Here is a 17,511-nt window from a genome sequence, read left to right as displayed (position 1 = left end):
CGCAGTATTGTGCAAGAACAATGACATCATGAAGGCTAAGCCGTGATACCATGCCAGTGAGTGGAAACGTGTATTGTTGACCTGGCCCTGTTCCGCTCCTTCAGGTTATGCGTTGCATCCATCAAGGACAAAACTAACCAACAAATGTTGTGTGAAGATAGGCGCGCACACGACGGTCGCTGGATGCATTTTTTCGTCAGACGTCTGGCGTGTAACCGGACGTAATCACTCTAAGCACTAACATATTCAGTGGAGATTGAAGGCTTGGGAGACGGTTGTTGGTACAAATTGTGTCACTGCATCCTGGATAAGTAACTCTCTTTGCATGGGTTGATGGCATCGAGAGGATGGTGAAGAGGCTCTCTAGGAACTGTGGGTCGTCATATCGCCACTGATGTGGTGCTTCATGGGCTCTTTACAAGAAAGGGAAGTAGTTGTAGGGGGCGCGGTGTTTCATCCTTTGCAGTAGAAGCATATCGGGAGCGTGCAGAATGCCGTTGGTTTGCTTTACTCGACAGGGCCAGGCAAACAAAGGCATGAGCAAAGGTTGACGGTATACGGCAGTGCAGTCTACTCTTTACTTGCAAGCTAGACGCGCAGTGTATCTCTTCCTCTCATTATTGTGCACACCGTGTATTTTGTCGAGTTGCTGCGCAGCTGTGCACGCACGCCCCTGAAAGGACAAGCCACGACTGATTCTGTCTGCCAACACTGCTTTCCAGACCATCGTTTTATTAATTTTTGTCGTTGCAGAAGCTCGGTCTCGGAACTGCAAGATCGTGTTGGCGTATGCATTTGACGGAATAACGCGAGCGCAGGGGCGTCACTGTCTTGACAGCGCGCTTTGAAAATGGACAAATGTCTGATTTACTTCGCTTGACACAGCGCCATTAACCGCTTGTGCTTGCGGGTTGCTTTTGCGCTGAAGAGAGTAGGCAGCATGCAAAGAATACAAACGAAAAATGCTAAAATCTTGTCTGATATTTTGGTCCCTGCAAATCTGATAATGATATGCTGAGCCTCCCTTTCGGTGTCAACAGTTGTACAGGTAGTTGCCTTCAACGACCAAGTCTTGAGTTTCATGTCGTTACTGACGTGCGCAGTGGGCGTTTCGCGTCTCATGCGTCTTTTTAAGGCCGGCCGACATTTATATTTCAAGTTACGTTTACAGTTCTCTCAGGATATCATGCATAAACAAAACCACTCAGCCGTGAGTGCAATGGTTTGCCTGAGTGCAATGCGTTCTCGCGCTTCGTTGCGATTTATGCGCATCCAGTTTACATTACTTTTGCAGTCACTCGATGCCCTTATAGAAACAGGTGAGTTTGCATCTCTCGTCTTCACCGGCTCAAGCGCTGCAACGTTGGAATCGCGCCCCGCCTTCCGTCGCCGTCATCTGTTGGACGTTTTCTCGCACAAGCAGCCTCACTGCTACTGTTATGACATCAAACACGTTCCCTGCGAGGCTCTTGTATTTGGATATTTGAAATACCTGGTCAGCGAGTGCGACAAACATCGCGTAGCGCACCATTCGATATAATGGCAGGCGATAAGATTCTGCCTTTCAATTTTCGCTCAGTCGCAATCGAAGAAAACCTTCCTTCGAGGGGCTGGTTTGTTGTCGGAGTCGCCTTTTGGTAAGGCCACGATTGTTTTGTCTTCAGTTGAGCATGCAATCGCTGCGACGCCCGTGGTCCGTGCTCTCTAGTCCAGGACGTGGCACTGCCGCCTTTTCTCCATCTACTCCAGGCAGTCTCAGTGTGTTGACGTGACTGCAATGGCGCAGTATTGTGCAAGAACAATGACATCATGAAGGCTAAGCCGTGATACCACCCCAGTGAGTGGAAACGTGTATTGTTGACCTGGCCCTGTTCCGCTCCTTCAGGTTATGCGTTGCATCCATCAAAGACAAAACTAACCAACAAATGTTGTGTGAAGATAGGCGCGCACACGACGGTCGCTGGATGCATTTTTTCGTCAGACGTCTGGCGTGTAACCGGACGTAATCACTCTAAGCACTAACATATTCAGTGGAGGTTGAAGGCTTGGGAGACGGTTGTTGGTACAAATTGTGTCACTGCATCCTGGATAAGTAACTCTCATTGCATGGGTCGATGGCATCGAGAGGATGGTGAAGAGGCTCTCTAGGAACTGTGGGTCGTCATATCGCCACTGATGTGGTGCTTCATGGGCTCTTTAGAAGAAAGGGAAGTAGTTGTAGGAGGCCTCGTGTTTCATCCTTTGCAGTAGAAGCATATCGGGAGCGTGCAGAATGCCGTTGGTTTGCTTTACTCGACAGGGCCAGGCAAACAAAGGCATGAGCAAAGGTTGACGGTATATGGCAGTGCAGTCTACTCTTTACTTGCAAGCTAGACGCGCAGTGTATCTCTTCCTCTCATTATTGTGCACACCGTGTATTTTGTCGAGTTGCTGCGCAGCTGTGCACGCACGCCCCTGAAAGGACAAGCCACGACTGATTCTGTCTGCCAACACTCCTTTCCAGACCATCGTTTTATTAATTTTTGTCGTTACAGAAGTTCGGTCTCGGAACTGCAAGATCGTGTTGGCGTATGCATTTGACGGAATAACGCGAGCGCAGGGGCGTCACTGTCTTGACAGCGCGCTTTGAAAATGGACAAATGTCTGATTTACTTCGCTTGACACAGCGCCATTAACCGCTTGTGCTTGCGGGTTGCTTTTGCGCTGAAGAGAGTAGGCAGCATGCAAAGAATACAAACGAAAAATGCTAAAATCTTGTCTGATATTTTGGTCCCTGCAAATCTGATAATGATATGCTGAGCCTCCCTTTCGGTGTCAACAGTTGTACAGGTAGTTGCCTTCAACAACCAAGTCTTGAGTTTCATGTCGTTACTGACGTGCGCAGTGGGCGTTTCGCGTCTCATGCGTCTTTTTAAGGCCGGCCGACATTTATATTTCATGTTACGTTTACAGTTCTCTCAGGATACCATGCATAAACAAAACCACTCAGCCGTGAGTGCAATGGTTTGCCTGAGTGCAATGCGTTCTCGCGCTTCGTTGCGATTTATGCGCATCCAGTTTACATTACTTTTGCAGTCACTCGATGCCCTTATAGAAACAGGTGAGTTTGCATCTCTCGTCTTCACCGGCTCAAGCGCTGCAACGTTGGAATCGCGCCCCGCCTTCCGTCGCCGTCATCTGTTGGACGTTTTCTCGCACAAGCAGCCTCACTGCTACTGTTATGACATCAAACACGTTCCCTGCGAGGCTCTTGTATTTGGATATTTGAAATACCTGGTCAGCGAGTGCGACAAACATCGCGTAGCGCACCATTCGATATAATGGCAGGCGATAAGATTCTGCCTTTCAATTTTCGCTCAGTCGCAATCGAAGAAAACCTTCCTTCGAGGGGCTGGTTTGTTGTCGGAGTCGCCTTTTGGCAAGGCCACGATTGTTTTGTCTTCAGTTGAGCATGCAAGCGCTGCGACGCCTGCGGTCCATGCCCTCTAGTCCAGGACGTGGCACTGCCGCCTTTTCTCCATCTACTCCAGGCAGTCTCAGTGTGTTGACGTGACTGCAATGGCGCAGTATTGTGCAAGAACAATGACATCATGAAGGCTAAGCCGTGATACCATGCCAGTGAGTGGAAACGTGTATTGTTGACCTGGCCCTGTTCCGCTCCTTCAGGTTATGCGTTGCATCCATCAAGGACAAAACTAACCAACAAATGTTGTGTGAAGATAGGCGCGCACACGACGGTCGCTGGATGCATTTTTTCGTCAGACGTCTGGCGTGTAACCGGACGTAATCACTCTAAGCACTAACATATTCAGTGGAGATTGAAGGCTTGGGAGACGGTTGTTGGTACAAATTGTGTCACTGCATCCTGGATAAGTAACTCTCTTTGCATGGGTTGATGGCATCGAGAGGATGGTGAAGAGGCTCTCTAGGAACTGTGGGTCGTCATATCGCCACTGATGTGGTGCTTCATGGGCTCTTTACAAGAAAGGGAAGTAGCTGTAGGGGGCGCGGTGTTTCATCCTTTGCAGTAGAAGCATATCGGGAGCGTGCAGAATGCCGTTGGTTTGCTTTACTCGACAGGGCCAGGCAAACAAAGGCATGAGCAAAGGTTGACGGTATACGGCAGTGCAGTCTACTCTTTACTTGCAAGCTAGACGCGCAGTGTATCTCTTCCTCTCATTATTGTGCACACCGTGTATTTTGTCGAGTTGCTGCGCAGCTGTGCACGCACGCCCCTGAAAGGACAAGCCACGACTGATTCTGTCTGCCAACACTCCTTTCCAGACCATCGTTTTATTAATTTTTGTCGTTGCAGAAGCTCGGTCTCGGAACTGCAAGATCGTGTTGGCGTATGCATTTGACGGAATAACGCGAGCGCAGGGGCGTCACTGTCTTGACAGCGCGCTTTGAAAATGGACAAATGTCTGATTTACTTCGCTTGACACAGCGCCATTAACCGCTTGTGCTTGCGGGTTGCTTTTGCGCTGAAGAGAGTAGGCAGCATGCAAAGAATACAAACGAAAAATGCTAAAATCTTGTCTGATATTTTGGTCCCTGCAAATCTGATAATGATATGCTGAGCCTCCCTTTCGGTGTCAACAGTTGTACAGGTAGTTGCCTTCAACAACCAAGTCTTGAGTTTCATGTCGTTACTGACGTGCGCAGTGGGCGTTTCGCGTCTCATGCGTCTTTTTAAGGCCGGCCGACATTTATATTTCATGTTACGTTAACAGTTCTCTCAGGATACCATGCATAAACAAAACCACTCAGCCGTGAGTGCAATGGTTTGCCTGAGTGCAATGCGTTCTCGCGCTTCGTTGCGATTTATGCGCATCCAGTTTACATTACTTTTGCAGTCACTCGATGCCCTTATAGAAACAGGTGAGTTTGCATCTCTCGTCTTCACCGGCTCAAGCGCTGCAACGTTGGAATCGCGCCCCGCCTTCCGTCGCCGTCATCTGTTGGACGTTTTCTCGCACAAGCAGCCTCACTGCTACTGTTATGACATCAAACACGTTCCCTGCGAGGCTCTTGTATTTGGATATTTGAAATACCTGGTCAGCGAGTGCGACAAACATCGCGTAGCGCACCATTCGATATAATGGCAGGCGATAAGATTCTGCCTTTCAATTTTCGCTCAGTCGCAATCGAAGAAAACCTTCCTTCGAGGGGCTGGTTTGTTGTCGGAGTCGCCTTTTGGCAAGGCCACGATTGTTTTGTCTTCAGTTGAGCATGCAATCGCTGCGACGCCCGTGGTCCGTGCTCTCTAGTCCAGGACGTGGCACTGCCGCCTTTTCTCCATTTAGTCCAGGCAGTCTCAGTGTGTTGACGTGACTGCAATGGCGCAGTATTGTGCAAGAACAATGACGTCATGAAGGCTAAGCCGTGATACCACCCCAGTGAGTGGAAACGTGTATTGTTGACCTGGCCCTGTTCCGCTCCTTCAGGTTATGCGTTGCATCCATCAAGGACAAAACTAACCAACAAATGTTGTGTGAAGATAGGCGCGCACACGACGGTCGCTGGATGCATTTTTTCGTCAGACGTCTGGCGTGTAACCGGACGTAATCGCTCTAAGCACTAACATATTCAGTGGAGGTTGAAGGCTTGGGAGACGGTTGTTGGTACAAATTGTGTCATTGCATCCTGGCTAAGTAACTCTCATTGCATGGGTCGATGGCATTGAGAGGATGGTGAAGAGGCTCTCTAGGAACTGTGGGTCGTCGTATCGTCACTGATGTGGTGCTTCATGGGCTCTTTAGAAGAAAGGGAAGTAGTTGTAGGGGGCGCGGTGTTTCATCCTTTGCAGTAGAAGCATATCGGTTGCGTGCAGAATGCTGGTGTTGTGCTACAGAAGGTGAGGCCAAACACATCATGAGTGTGTGCCGAAACCTCAGGGCAGCGCAAGTATGCTGTTTACTTTCAATGAAGTAGCACAGTGTATTTCTCGACTTTTCTCATCTTCCCAGAGCACTCCGCTCGTTCTTGGATTGTGGCGCAGCTGCACAAGCACGCGCCTGAAAGGACAAGCCATAACTCATTCCGTCTCCCCACACTCCTTTCAGACCATCGTTTTATTAGTTTTTGTTGTTGCAGAAGCTTGGTCTCGGCACTGCAAGATCCTGCCGGCATATGCGTTTGACGAAATTATCGCAAGCACAGGCGCACCGCTGGCTTGGCTTGGCAGCACGCTTTGCCGAGCCAAGCTCTGCGGCTAATAATCAAAGACTGCACTCCGTGGACGTCTTGTCCTCGTGGATCATCGCTTTTTGCAGGAGGTGCGCTGCATGCTAGTTTCGCAGTCGCAGAAATAGTGCGTGTCGCTTAGAAGTTTATGCGTCGAACGCAGCATTCCGTTGGAATCTGAATTTGAGTTCCTTTGAGTCGCAGGCCAGCCATGTTAATAGGGGGAAATTGGATTTGTTGCGAAGTGTAGATTCGCTGGGAAGCGAGAGCGAAATAAAGGCAAACTGATTTGCAAACGGGGATTTGCAGGCCGTGCGATATCCACGTCTTGGAGAGCCCGTCTCAGCCTTCGACACTCGACTGCGCACTAATTACTTCACTAGTTGCACTCAGAGATCACATTATCCCGACGAACAGCTTCGCTGTACATCTGGCGTTTTTGTACCTTAAGCTATTCGCCGCATCAATATGAATTTCGTCGGTTTATCACGCAACCGCTTCATCGCTTGCGGTGAATGCCCTCTAGTCCAGGACGTGGCACTGCCGCATTTTCTCCCTCTAGTCCAGGCAGTCTCAGTGTGTTGACGTGACTGCAATGGCGCAGTATTGTTCAAGAACAATGACATCATGAAGGCTAAGCCGTGATACCATGCCAGTGAGTGGAAACGTGTGCTGTTGACCTGCTCGACCTGGCCTTGTTGCGTTGCTTCAGATTGTGCGTTGCGTGCACCAACTCAGCGTCTGCGAACAAACGTTGTGTGAAGATAAGCGTACACACGACGGTCGCTGGACGCACTTTTTCGTCAGACGTCTGGCGTGTAACCGGAAGTAATCACTCTAAGCACTAACATATTCAGTGGAGATTGAAGGCTTGGGAGACGGTTGTTGGTACAAATTGTGTCACTGCATCCTGGCTAAGTAAGTCTCTTTGCGTAGGTCGATGACGTTGAGAGGATGGAGAAGAGGCTCTCTAGGAACCGTGGGTCGTCATATCGTCACTGGTGTGGTGCTTACGTTTCATTTTATTCAATGGGTGTATACTCAGGGCATGGAGAATGCTTCTATTTGTTTTTGTCTGTAAGGCCAAGGAAACAAAAACATGAGCAAATGTTGACGGTATACGGCAATGGAGTCTACTGTTTACTTTCAAGGCAGAAGCACAGTGTATTTTGGTCTCTCATCTTCATCTTCGTGCATACTGCGTTTGTTGTTTTGTTGTCGCACAGCTGCACACTACCGCGCTGTATATGAGAAGGACCGCTCGACTCTGTATGGCAACACCGCCTTCTAGAACTTCGTCGTAATAGGCGCTATTGTTACAGAAACTTAGTGTCCCCACTGAGATATCCTGTTGGCAGCTATATATTTGTAAAGCCTAAAGGAGAAGCACGTGAGTGCTTTCTTTAATGCGCCTTGCCAATAGAAGAATCTTGGGGTATCCGTGCGCTGCGTGAGAATCGACGCCTGAGCACCACTCCCGCGTTGGATCAAAAGAGAATGTGCAGCGTGAAAACAACGCGTGAAAGGCAAGAAGCGTAATATCGTCATCAGCTGCGAAGTGCTTTTCTCGGTTTTTTAGCACAGGTAACCGTGTCGCTGTTGATCGAGTAGGAACTTTTTTTGCGACAAATTATAGAAGTAAAGCGCGACAGAAGGTTTGCAGCGGTTATGGTCAGGCAGTATGACGAACAATAGAGTGTCCTATTCATAGCGGTCGATATGCGTCTGCTTTCTAGCTGCTCTTCGGCAGCAACCAAAGATATTGCTCTCTTACAACTGACTATTTTGCCTTACCGTGCTAGGATATTATTATTTTAAGTTAAAGTTGCAAGCCCCAGACACAGCGGCTACTGGTAAAAGCCCCCCACTTTAAAGGGTGGCCTTGCTGCTTTTCCTTGTGCAGTCACGTTGATTTAGAATTGTCACTCTTGGCGCAGTAGCAGGCTTTAATGCGAAGGCCAAGGCATTTCGTCCAAACAAAAACATTTATTCATGCCAGTGGCCGGAAAAAGCATGGAATCGCGGCGGCAATGCTCTCTCGGGTTTCCCTGTGTGTTTTCGTGGGTCATATTGGGAGGCGGCATCATACGTGGCGTACTGAGCCCAGCAGGGGTTCTCCATGTGTGTTAGATGCCTGCAATGCTGTATATATAGTGCCTCTCTGCTACTGTGTATATCTAGGCACAGCAGCCGCTAAGGAAAGCTCTTCGCTGTTACTCAGGAAAAATTCAGCTTAGTTAAGACATTATCATGAGGCATTATGCATTAGGATGGCATTATGCATTAGGATGAACAAAGCCGCGCACTTTGTTGGCTTGTTAAACAACGGTCCTTTGTTTATTTGTGCACCGCATTGAGCACAAAACCTTGAACAGCTAGAAAGTGTCTGGCGTTCTTCTCGCCAGAGCTTTGGCTGCGTATTTACTTGTGGCAGAAGGCATCGTTGTATTTTTCGATCTTTACAGGAAATTTCTCGATGACGGAGGTGGTAAGGATATGCCGTAGGTGTGGCATATATGATCTGATACAGTTTTGCTCGGTAAGAGCATATGATAATGCACTCTTTGTATTAAGCTGGAACTGTGCCTCATGCGTATTCTAGTGCCTTACGTTTCTATACTGCGATTGCCAAGCCTGGCATTACTGAGAAGACGGTGAGTCAGTTGAAGCTACATTGAGCATCGATGTTTTTCATTCCATTCCGTTTTGTTTCTGGCCCCTGGCATTCGTGCACCCCTTTCTCTTCCGCAGTTGCATAAGCGCACCATATTTTGGAACATGCGTACAAGATATAAAATTGTCAGTTTGCATTGCGATATGGGTGCGTCTGCAAAATCTACTGTTTTGCGATCTTTGGTAGCTCGATCACAGGGCCTGCGACGTGTTCCACCTGACAGCGCTTATGATACAAGCTTTTCTAGCCTTGAAACAAATGCATGCCTGTAAAATAGTGATTATTTGACGTCGCTGCCGGGGTCAAACCGGAATATCAGGGTACTGTGCCACACATTCTCTCAAGATACTGGCATCTTCAGCAAAACACTCTGTCTTGAGGCGAAAACCTAATATTTCCTGAGATGAGTAGGTGGCCTGGGCGGAATGTATTTCAGGAACGAAGTAACGTTTTCTGTGTCCACACCATCCTCTAGCCGTACCAAACGCGGGTTCTGTAGTCGTAGTATTTGGCGCTATTCTGTCTCCAGGGAGTGAGTGTCTGATTTAACGATACCAAAAGGAGGGCTGTTACGCAACGTAACTGCCCAGCGTGACGAATAATTAGGTTCGGTGTGGGTGGTTTTCCTAGTGTTGGTGCAGAAGATTCCAGCGCAGCATCATCACCTGCCAATTTGAGTAGTGAACGTGATAATTCTCTTTTGGTGTTTTGAACACAGGAGAACGCAAAACGAAGGGATGAAGAAGATTATCTTAACCCCATCCACTTATGCTGGCCACACTGCAAATCAGTGCAACAAACAGACAAACAGTGGCTGTGCGCGCACAGATACAAATCGGCGATGCCAGTGCCAACACTAGGTCGTAGTAGAAAATTTTCAGAAATCTGTACGTCATAGTAAAATGTGATCAAAGATCTGTCGCATTATGCTCATGTTTGCTTCACCACACATTGGTAGCACTTGTCAAGCAGACTGTGCGGGCAAATTTAGGTAAAAGTGATTCAAGCTCCCGGGCTAGCCGCAGTTTCCCTTCAGTTGCATTATAGCTGAGACAAAGTCAGAATGCGTGTTAAATGACTTTAACATCATACTCGTCATTGTTCTTCAAACGCGACACAGGTTGTAAGCGGGAAGATGCGTTTTCTCCTTCGAGAGCTTGCACGAAGCTGTCTGTGCCTGTCTCGCAGCTCGAGTCTTTTGTGGCTTCAGCGTCTTCAAATTCCGTTTTCTAGAGACGCCCTGTTGTAAAATTGTAAGCCTGACCAATGCAAAAGACTGCGGCTAGTGCAGGTCAAATCGGCGTTTAAAGGAGAATCGGCGGTTCGTACTATTGGCTTCGCACATGGCCGCTCAAGATTCTACCTCTATTCTTGCTTCCATCTGCGCATGCAGCTTTAACAAAATTGTCCAAGGAATGACACGTATTTTCGTGTTCCTTAAAAAGCGTAAGCACTTTATGCAGCTAATGCTGTTAGAGAGGCAAGCTCAAATCCCTGGGGTATTCGGTTCATGTGCTAGTGCAGTTTCTGTGTGTTTACATGTAAGCCTAAGTATCCCAAATATCTGTCCACACAAGTAAAATCCTCGAAATCCCTTGCATCGTGCAAATGCAGACTGTGAGTTAGACTCAATCAGACTTCCGTGAACGTTGATTGCATTCTGCTGTTTTTGATCGTTGGTAGTAGTTGAAGTAAGTGTGGGAACAAACATTTGCCCGATTACGTAGTAGCCAATGTGGGTTTATAATCGTGACAAGTTTGTTTCCCGAGCCGCCCACTGAGAGAAAGTACGACAAATACATATAATAATTGTGAGCTGCGTTCGTGGACAAGGAGTAGCCTTCAAGTTGCATGGGTTGCCGCACAGCTAGTTAGTTTGCAGTTTGCGCATTATTGCTGACAAATTGTGTCTGCCCGCAGACAGTGTGTCTCAAGTCATACATCTCTCCAGCTTGTGCCTTTGCACTGATTGTCTTTGCAGACATACGTGGTGCGTCTTTCGTAAGCAGGCACTCTTGTGTGCAGTCCCACAACAGAGAACAAGCGCCGAAGCAATAGCAAAGTGAGGAAAAAGGTATGCATTGCAGGAATAAAAAAAGGCGATAGACTACTGCGAACAGTAAAGAGTGACGACACTTCTGTGAGCTGCGATGTCCCAGATGTCTGCCGTCTCTATTCCGTTCGCGGCCTTCGCAGCGTTTGTCTCAGGTAGTAGGTAGTTGCTTTGAGTGTAATGCAACTTTCTGACTTGTCAAGGCAATTTCTACATATTGGTGCGGTCGGTTAGTGCATTCGACAGTAGCATCCGGACACATAGAAACAGGGGTTGCTGGTGCTTTTGAGCCCAACGACGAAATAAAACAATTATATCGAATAGAAAAGCACCTTCACATTGGATCGGGTGGCTGGCATATCATTCACATGCTTGTTTCAGTGCGTTAGCGTACTCTCATGCGGTTATAGGAGTAACATGGCACTAATCCCCCATGCATTCCCATACATCAATTCTTCGACCAATAGGAAGTGCGCTATGTATTCAAGGATGTTACACTTAGGTGCATGACCGCTTCTTCGCCAATTTTATCTTTTTTAATGGCTGCTTGACAAGAAATGCTGGCTTCGACCGTAAACCTAACTTCGTGCATGGGCCTTTGATTTGGGGGTGAGCAATAAGTTTCATTCGGCTTTGTGCCTTATAGTGCACCAATTTGCTTGATTTGTACCGCATGGCGTGCTCGGTATTTTTGTGAACGGTGCTTTTTATTTAAGCACAGCTTTGCAGTCGCCGTGACGTGAGTCTAGTGGGTGAGCTCGAACCGCAGTTGTGTTTCTGCAAACTGAAACGGCGAACATATTCGTAGAAACATGGTAATACAGCTAGCCAAAATTTCAAATTTTTTTGGTTGCTCCGATGTATACGCTTGTGATTCACGTTTTCCTTTTGTACGCAAACGTAATTCTAGTTCATCAGGACAGATGTACGATCACCAACTGCATCAGGCTCTAGTTCAAGCTCACGGGTAGATCGAATGTGCATGACGAAGAGATTCACGTGAAAGGCTCTAAAAACAGAGAAGCAGTGATAGCTATCATGCGTTTTAGGTTTATAAATGTGCTCTGGAAGAACGAAACGTCTGTCAGCAGCTCTATCAACAGCTGTTGTCGGAAAGGTGAACGTTACTGCTGCACTGCATGTGTTGGATTGAAGCCAGAATTAACATTGAGTACATCTCCTAAGGCAGACAGTGCACGTTGAATGCAATGATATAGTCCAGGTATAATATTCAACCACTGAGCCGCTGGAGGTATGCTGCTGGAGCCTGTCTCGTTCACAGATAGTAAGCCCAATACTTGCCGGTTCTGAACTAGTGCCGCTCAATGTTTGCTCAGCCACTGGCGTGTTTCACTTAGTGATGGTAGTTGACGGTGACCTAGTTTCCGCACTACTAAAACGAGACCTACCCTGCAACCGGCACTAGAGGAATAAGCCGTTTTAATTTAATATATGCCGGGCGTAAGAGAATATTACCCTCTTCCATCCACTGTGCAGCGCACGTCTGCGTAGTCTAGTGATCTAATGACAACCAATGACACTGATTGAGCTTTTCAGAAAGTGCGCTCTTTCAAACTCAACGTTTTTCTTGATCTGTGTCTGTCGAAAATGATATTTGCGGTGTAGGCAGCAGTTGCACTCTTGGTGGCGGCTGGCAGAGGTTGTCTAATGCATGTGTCATAGCAGCATTCCCTGCCAAAATTATGTATATGTGGGCATCAGTCTGTCTGCTTTTAAAGCATAAATGATTGAAATCGACTGAAAATATTATAGGCCTCCTTTATCTTATCGTTGGAAATTAGCGTCTGTGTGCTTGGATATAATTTTTTTTGCATTTCCAGGAGGCCTGCCCTTAAATTTTTTTCGTGTGATTTCAAACAAAGTTCTGGCAGTTATAATAAATAACGCTATTACTGCGGAAGTGATGACTACTATTTGCTTTTTTGACCAGTGCAAACAGATTCAAGATTCGGAACAAAAAGAGTTTATTCAGAACGTGAGCACACGCAGCCCCGTTATGGTGAAAATTTCTACGCACCGCTGGATGTCACCTATCTGTGTCGCCTCTTGAATTGCACTGATCCTTTTTTATCTACATTGTATGGGTTCCATCGTGGCGAAAAGATAACAAGCCGTGTACCAAGTTCACGGAAGGCTAATCAATATGTCGGTCCACGGAAGTCTAATAAACATTACTGCATTTGCAAACTAAGTCTGTAAAGTTGCATTCATCGGCTATTTGTGCGATACAGCAATGTGTGTAGTAAGCTCCTGCGTTCGCCTTTCGGGGTCTTAGGGAGTACGGTCAAAGTTAGCGCCTTAGGCAAACGACATGACTATACTTCGTTGCACAACGCATACGATGCGTCTCCAGCAACGGATAAATGATCAATTTAAGCTTCTCGCCCATGTTTTAAAATCTTCATGTACCCTATGGACATCCCAAAGACAGTGCGGCACTCATGTCGAAATGCAACAGACAAAGCCATTCATTTTTGGCATACGTTTTCGTGAATGTGTGAGCACTTTGCTAAAATGTGGCACGCTCTAGTAACTAGCTAGAGCTCGGAGCACCTATCCAGTGAAGACTGCTGTTTCTGATTGACTCATATTTGCGGGCCCACACAAGGAAGAGCATGGTGCCCACCGAGCAACGAAACATCAATACGCGCTCGTTTCCCTTACTTCCCAGTGGTGTGGTACCCTTTATATATGCAAGGGTTCATTTTGTGCTGCCGCATTTATCAGCGCATGCATATTTGTTCTGTGAGCCTCATGTTCAAGTCCCCGACATGCTTTTGGTTGTGACGAGTAGGCTTGCGTGTATAAGTTTGTACGTAACCATAGTCTACAGCCGAAACCTTGCATGCTGAGACAAATGTGCCTGGAGGAACTTGCCTTTTCAGCCACAACTAGATTTCAGTATCCAAGTGGGATTTGGTGATTACGCCCGGGCAGCTCGTTTGCCGCGTCATAAATGAGCAACTACCTAGAGGCGTACCAGTCATAAAGCAAACACAAAGCATGGAAGATGTCAGTTATTTATCATCTAAACTACTATGCAGAGGGGTTCTTAGTACGGTGTCTCTACGGCTGAGGATACACGTTGTCTTGAGCGCGTGACAGCGCCATAATACCTTTAGAAGCAGTATGTAGCTGCTGATTAGTGTGCAGGCCGTTGATGCAACACAGCGTAGCTATTGAGGTCCCACAGGTGCCAAACGTCAACGTAGTGAAATCACAGGATCTAGATTTCCCTTTGATTGTGTGCCTGATTGTGTACCTTGGCTTTTTTGACGTCATATGCTATGAGTGGCTAACTTATGTCGAGGATGGAAGTTTCTGCTGTCCATACGTTCTACTTGTATATCATTCCAGCACCTTTTAACTAACGCAAGGCGCACGATTAAAGAGAAAGTGATCGGAGGGACCTTACTTCGCGTTCTTAGTGCCGCGCTTGCGATGTTGGAATTTACCAGGTTAGGTTTTGCAATCTCGGGACTACAAAGCTACAGGCACGCCAGAAGAAAAAGGGTGCGTGATTTTTCCAAAGAGCAACGTAAGTCAATGGACCATGCATGGCGAGTATGGCGACCCGCTGCAGCATCATTATTTTAACACCAAGTGGTAATGCGCCTTCGTTCACTAAGGTGGTAAGCGAAAACGCCTTGTTCGGCAACAACGCATATCATATTGCCGTGTTGCCACACTCTTGTGTCCCGTCATTCCATGTGCCGGGCGCTTGCCCAAACTGTCAAAAGCTTTTAGGACGCCTACGCTTATGCCGCATAGATATCAGATGTAGTTAATGAGTCAGAAGCACTTCTTCACTTTCGTTACACTGTAATTGTCACCGAAGTAAATGCAACAGGTTCTACCTCCAGTTAGCCCATCTTATCTCGATGTATTTCAAAGTTGCATGTGTTTGAGTTGTGCTGCCAGGGGCACATCTCCCCGTGTGTATCAAGAAGAAGCTTTTATGGCAATTGCTTACTGTCTTGGTGATCTTAGTAGAGCAGTGGCAGATTTTGAGGCTTAGCAGATGTGGGATGTATACCAGTGTAACTGCTCCCTCTAAATGAAATATATAATCTGCATTGCTTGACCCAGACAGGCATGTGATGCACAGCGTCAATGGCATGTTAGCTCAAAAAGCCGTGAAGGTTTGGACAGGGTAGAATTCGCTTGGAGACAAAGCACTGTCAGCTATTGCTGGAACATATTTGAGGGCGGTCTTGGTATAAACTCACGTTGGATCATCGTACATCTGCTTGAGCTGCTGCCCAGAATATTTTTTCTTTATCAGGAGGTAAGTCAATTTATTGATTTTGGCTAAGGCGGCATGCTTGCCTTTGCTTTTTTAAGGAACGCAAAAGTAGCCTTACTTCCATGTTCCTAGCAGGATGCGCCACCAACATGAAGAATCGCTAGAAGACGACAACATGATTCAGCCCAAAATTTCACGACCCGAGCATCAGACGACCGTCAACGTGCTTGTGCAGAACGTGAGCAGCCGGGTCTTCGTGTATTAGCGATTTGCGTTGGTATCTGATGGCTTGAGCTGCGGCGTTAGCCCGATCAAATTTACGGAGGCTGTCGCTCTGCGTGTGCCAACGAATGAATGAACGTGGATCGAACAACGTATTTCCAGTGCACTTCACCTTCATGTTTATTAAACCATGATGCCCGATTTCTAATTAGACTATTTGTGGCTGTGTGAGCCTCATTCCCAGCCCAGAGTGCCCTTTATGCATCTTCACATGCTGTCTCCTTCTATAAAGAACTGACAGAATAAAGCGTGAATCAAGCCAGCATGCGTCTGTCAGAGGCTAATCGTGGAGCCAGAAAACGCTCAAATTGGTATATGTGTTTTACAGCCGCAGGGCTACCAGCGGCGTGCAAAGCTAGCAACACACCATTCTGCGCTTGAAAGTGGACTACTTACTGAATGTCTCACATTTCGGGTGCACATACTACCATCCAAGTGCTTACAAACAGGTGAAAAACATTAAAAAAAACCGTATGAATAGCTAGGTGAAAGGTGCACTTTTTGATGGGACGCTCCAGTCATCGTTTGCATCATACCTCAAGCATCCTTAGTATGCATAAGCGTTGTCAAAGCTGTGAGTACCTAAAGTCTACAAGAGCGACTAATGCACAAGCTGAGAGTTATCAGCATTGTTTTGCGTAGACGGTGCGCTACCATCCATCCATTTTCCGCACAATTTCTCCATCCATAGCAAGGCCCGTCCTGTCCATGGCAGCGTCTCCCCTATTACTTACCACGAATAAAGCAATTTTCTGGACTCCATGCATCCCAGCATGCTACATGTAATGCGCCTATATCCCTCTTATGACTTCGTGCTTGGCTAGATGTTCAATGCGTTGTAAATCTCGTACATTCATCATGCTGTAAATATTTGAGAGCTTTTAATGCAGCTGCATCGCGCCTCTATGTAGGAGAATGTCACGCATTCGCGTCGTCTATATAGATGGAGGCGTCCTGGTTTTTATGCTCACCTGAGTTCATAGCGAAAACCCAGTAGAACGTCATATGCTGCTTTCTCCTGCTTTGAAATGCGGTGTACCTCTTGCATTTTTCGTCGTGGCTCCGCCGTGCTTTCTTACGGAAAAAGGTGCTGGCTATCCCTTGCATTCGTCGTCGTGTCTCCGCCGTGGAGTTTTCTAGCGGAAAGGGTGGGTGGTCCACAGGGAGTAAGTGAACATGTATCGGCCGCTTTCGGGAGGGTAGCGTTTGATAGCGTATTGGTGTCTGCTGCTTGGTATGTATGCATTGCTGCATTTCACCATATCTGAGGGGAGCGCCAAAAAACTGGATCGCCGGCTGAGCGTGACCTTCAGCTTCGCTCATAGGAAGATTTTGCAAATTTTCTAGCTGACGACAAAGACCGCATATATTTAAGCAGACACGCATTTTCTGCCTCCAAAGTTTTGGGTATTTTTTTCTTGCCCGTTTGCAAGTTCTAGCGAAGCATGCCTACAACATGCACGTACGGCGTCATGTGGCCGTTGGAATGGCATATGCGCTCCGTGGATTAGACCCATTTCGAATTCTTCCTTGTGTATTGATAAAGAGAACGTGTTTGTGTTTGGAGGGGCCCTGCACCCAACACCAACCCTGTTCGCGCACAGTTACCATGTGTATTTGATCTTGGTCGATCGGGAATCCCAATGAGCGGGGCGATTTATGCAGTATTAATTCAACCTTCAGGAAATGGTACAAGCGTACACTGCGCATCAGTAGTTCCTTTCTTTTTCCAGATCAAGCCGAGAGTTCTTAGTTCTGAAAAAATATCTGTCAAATGAATGCATCCAAAAATCCTAGAATCTGACAGTGGTGAAGGCCCCATTTTTAGTGGCTAGGAGGAAAGGAACCAAGGTACCGACTTCAACAACTGACACGGTCGTCATCCGCGACTACGTTACTCGCAAGATAGTAAGGCCCCACGGGATAATGAGTCACGATAACATACAGATGTTTGAAGGCTTCGCAACGTGGTAAAATCTGCTGTAACTCCTATAGCCCAGTTGCTGGACGTAATTTACAGACTTACAAGCTGATTTCTCGCTCCTCAGT

The sequence above is a fragment of the Eimeria tenella genome, genomic scaffold (assembly GCF_000499545.2).
Source record: "Eimeria tenella Houghton genomic scaffold, Eth_scaff49, whole genome shotgun sequence".
In the NCBI taxonomy this organism is placed as follows: Eukaryota; Apicomplexa; class Conoidasida; order Eucoccidiorida; family Eimeriidae; genus Eimeria; species Eimeria tenella.
The sequence above is the reverse complement of the archived record's forward strand: the minus strand, read 5'-3'. Positions refer to the sequence as shown.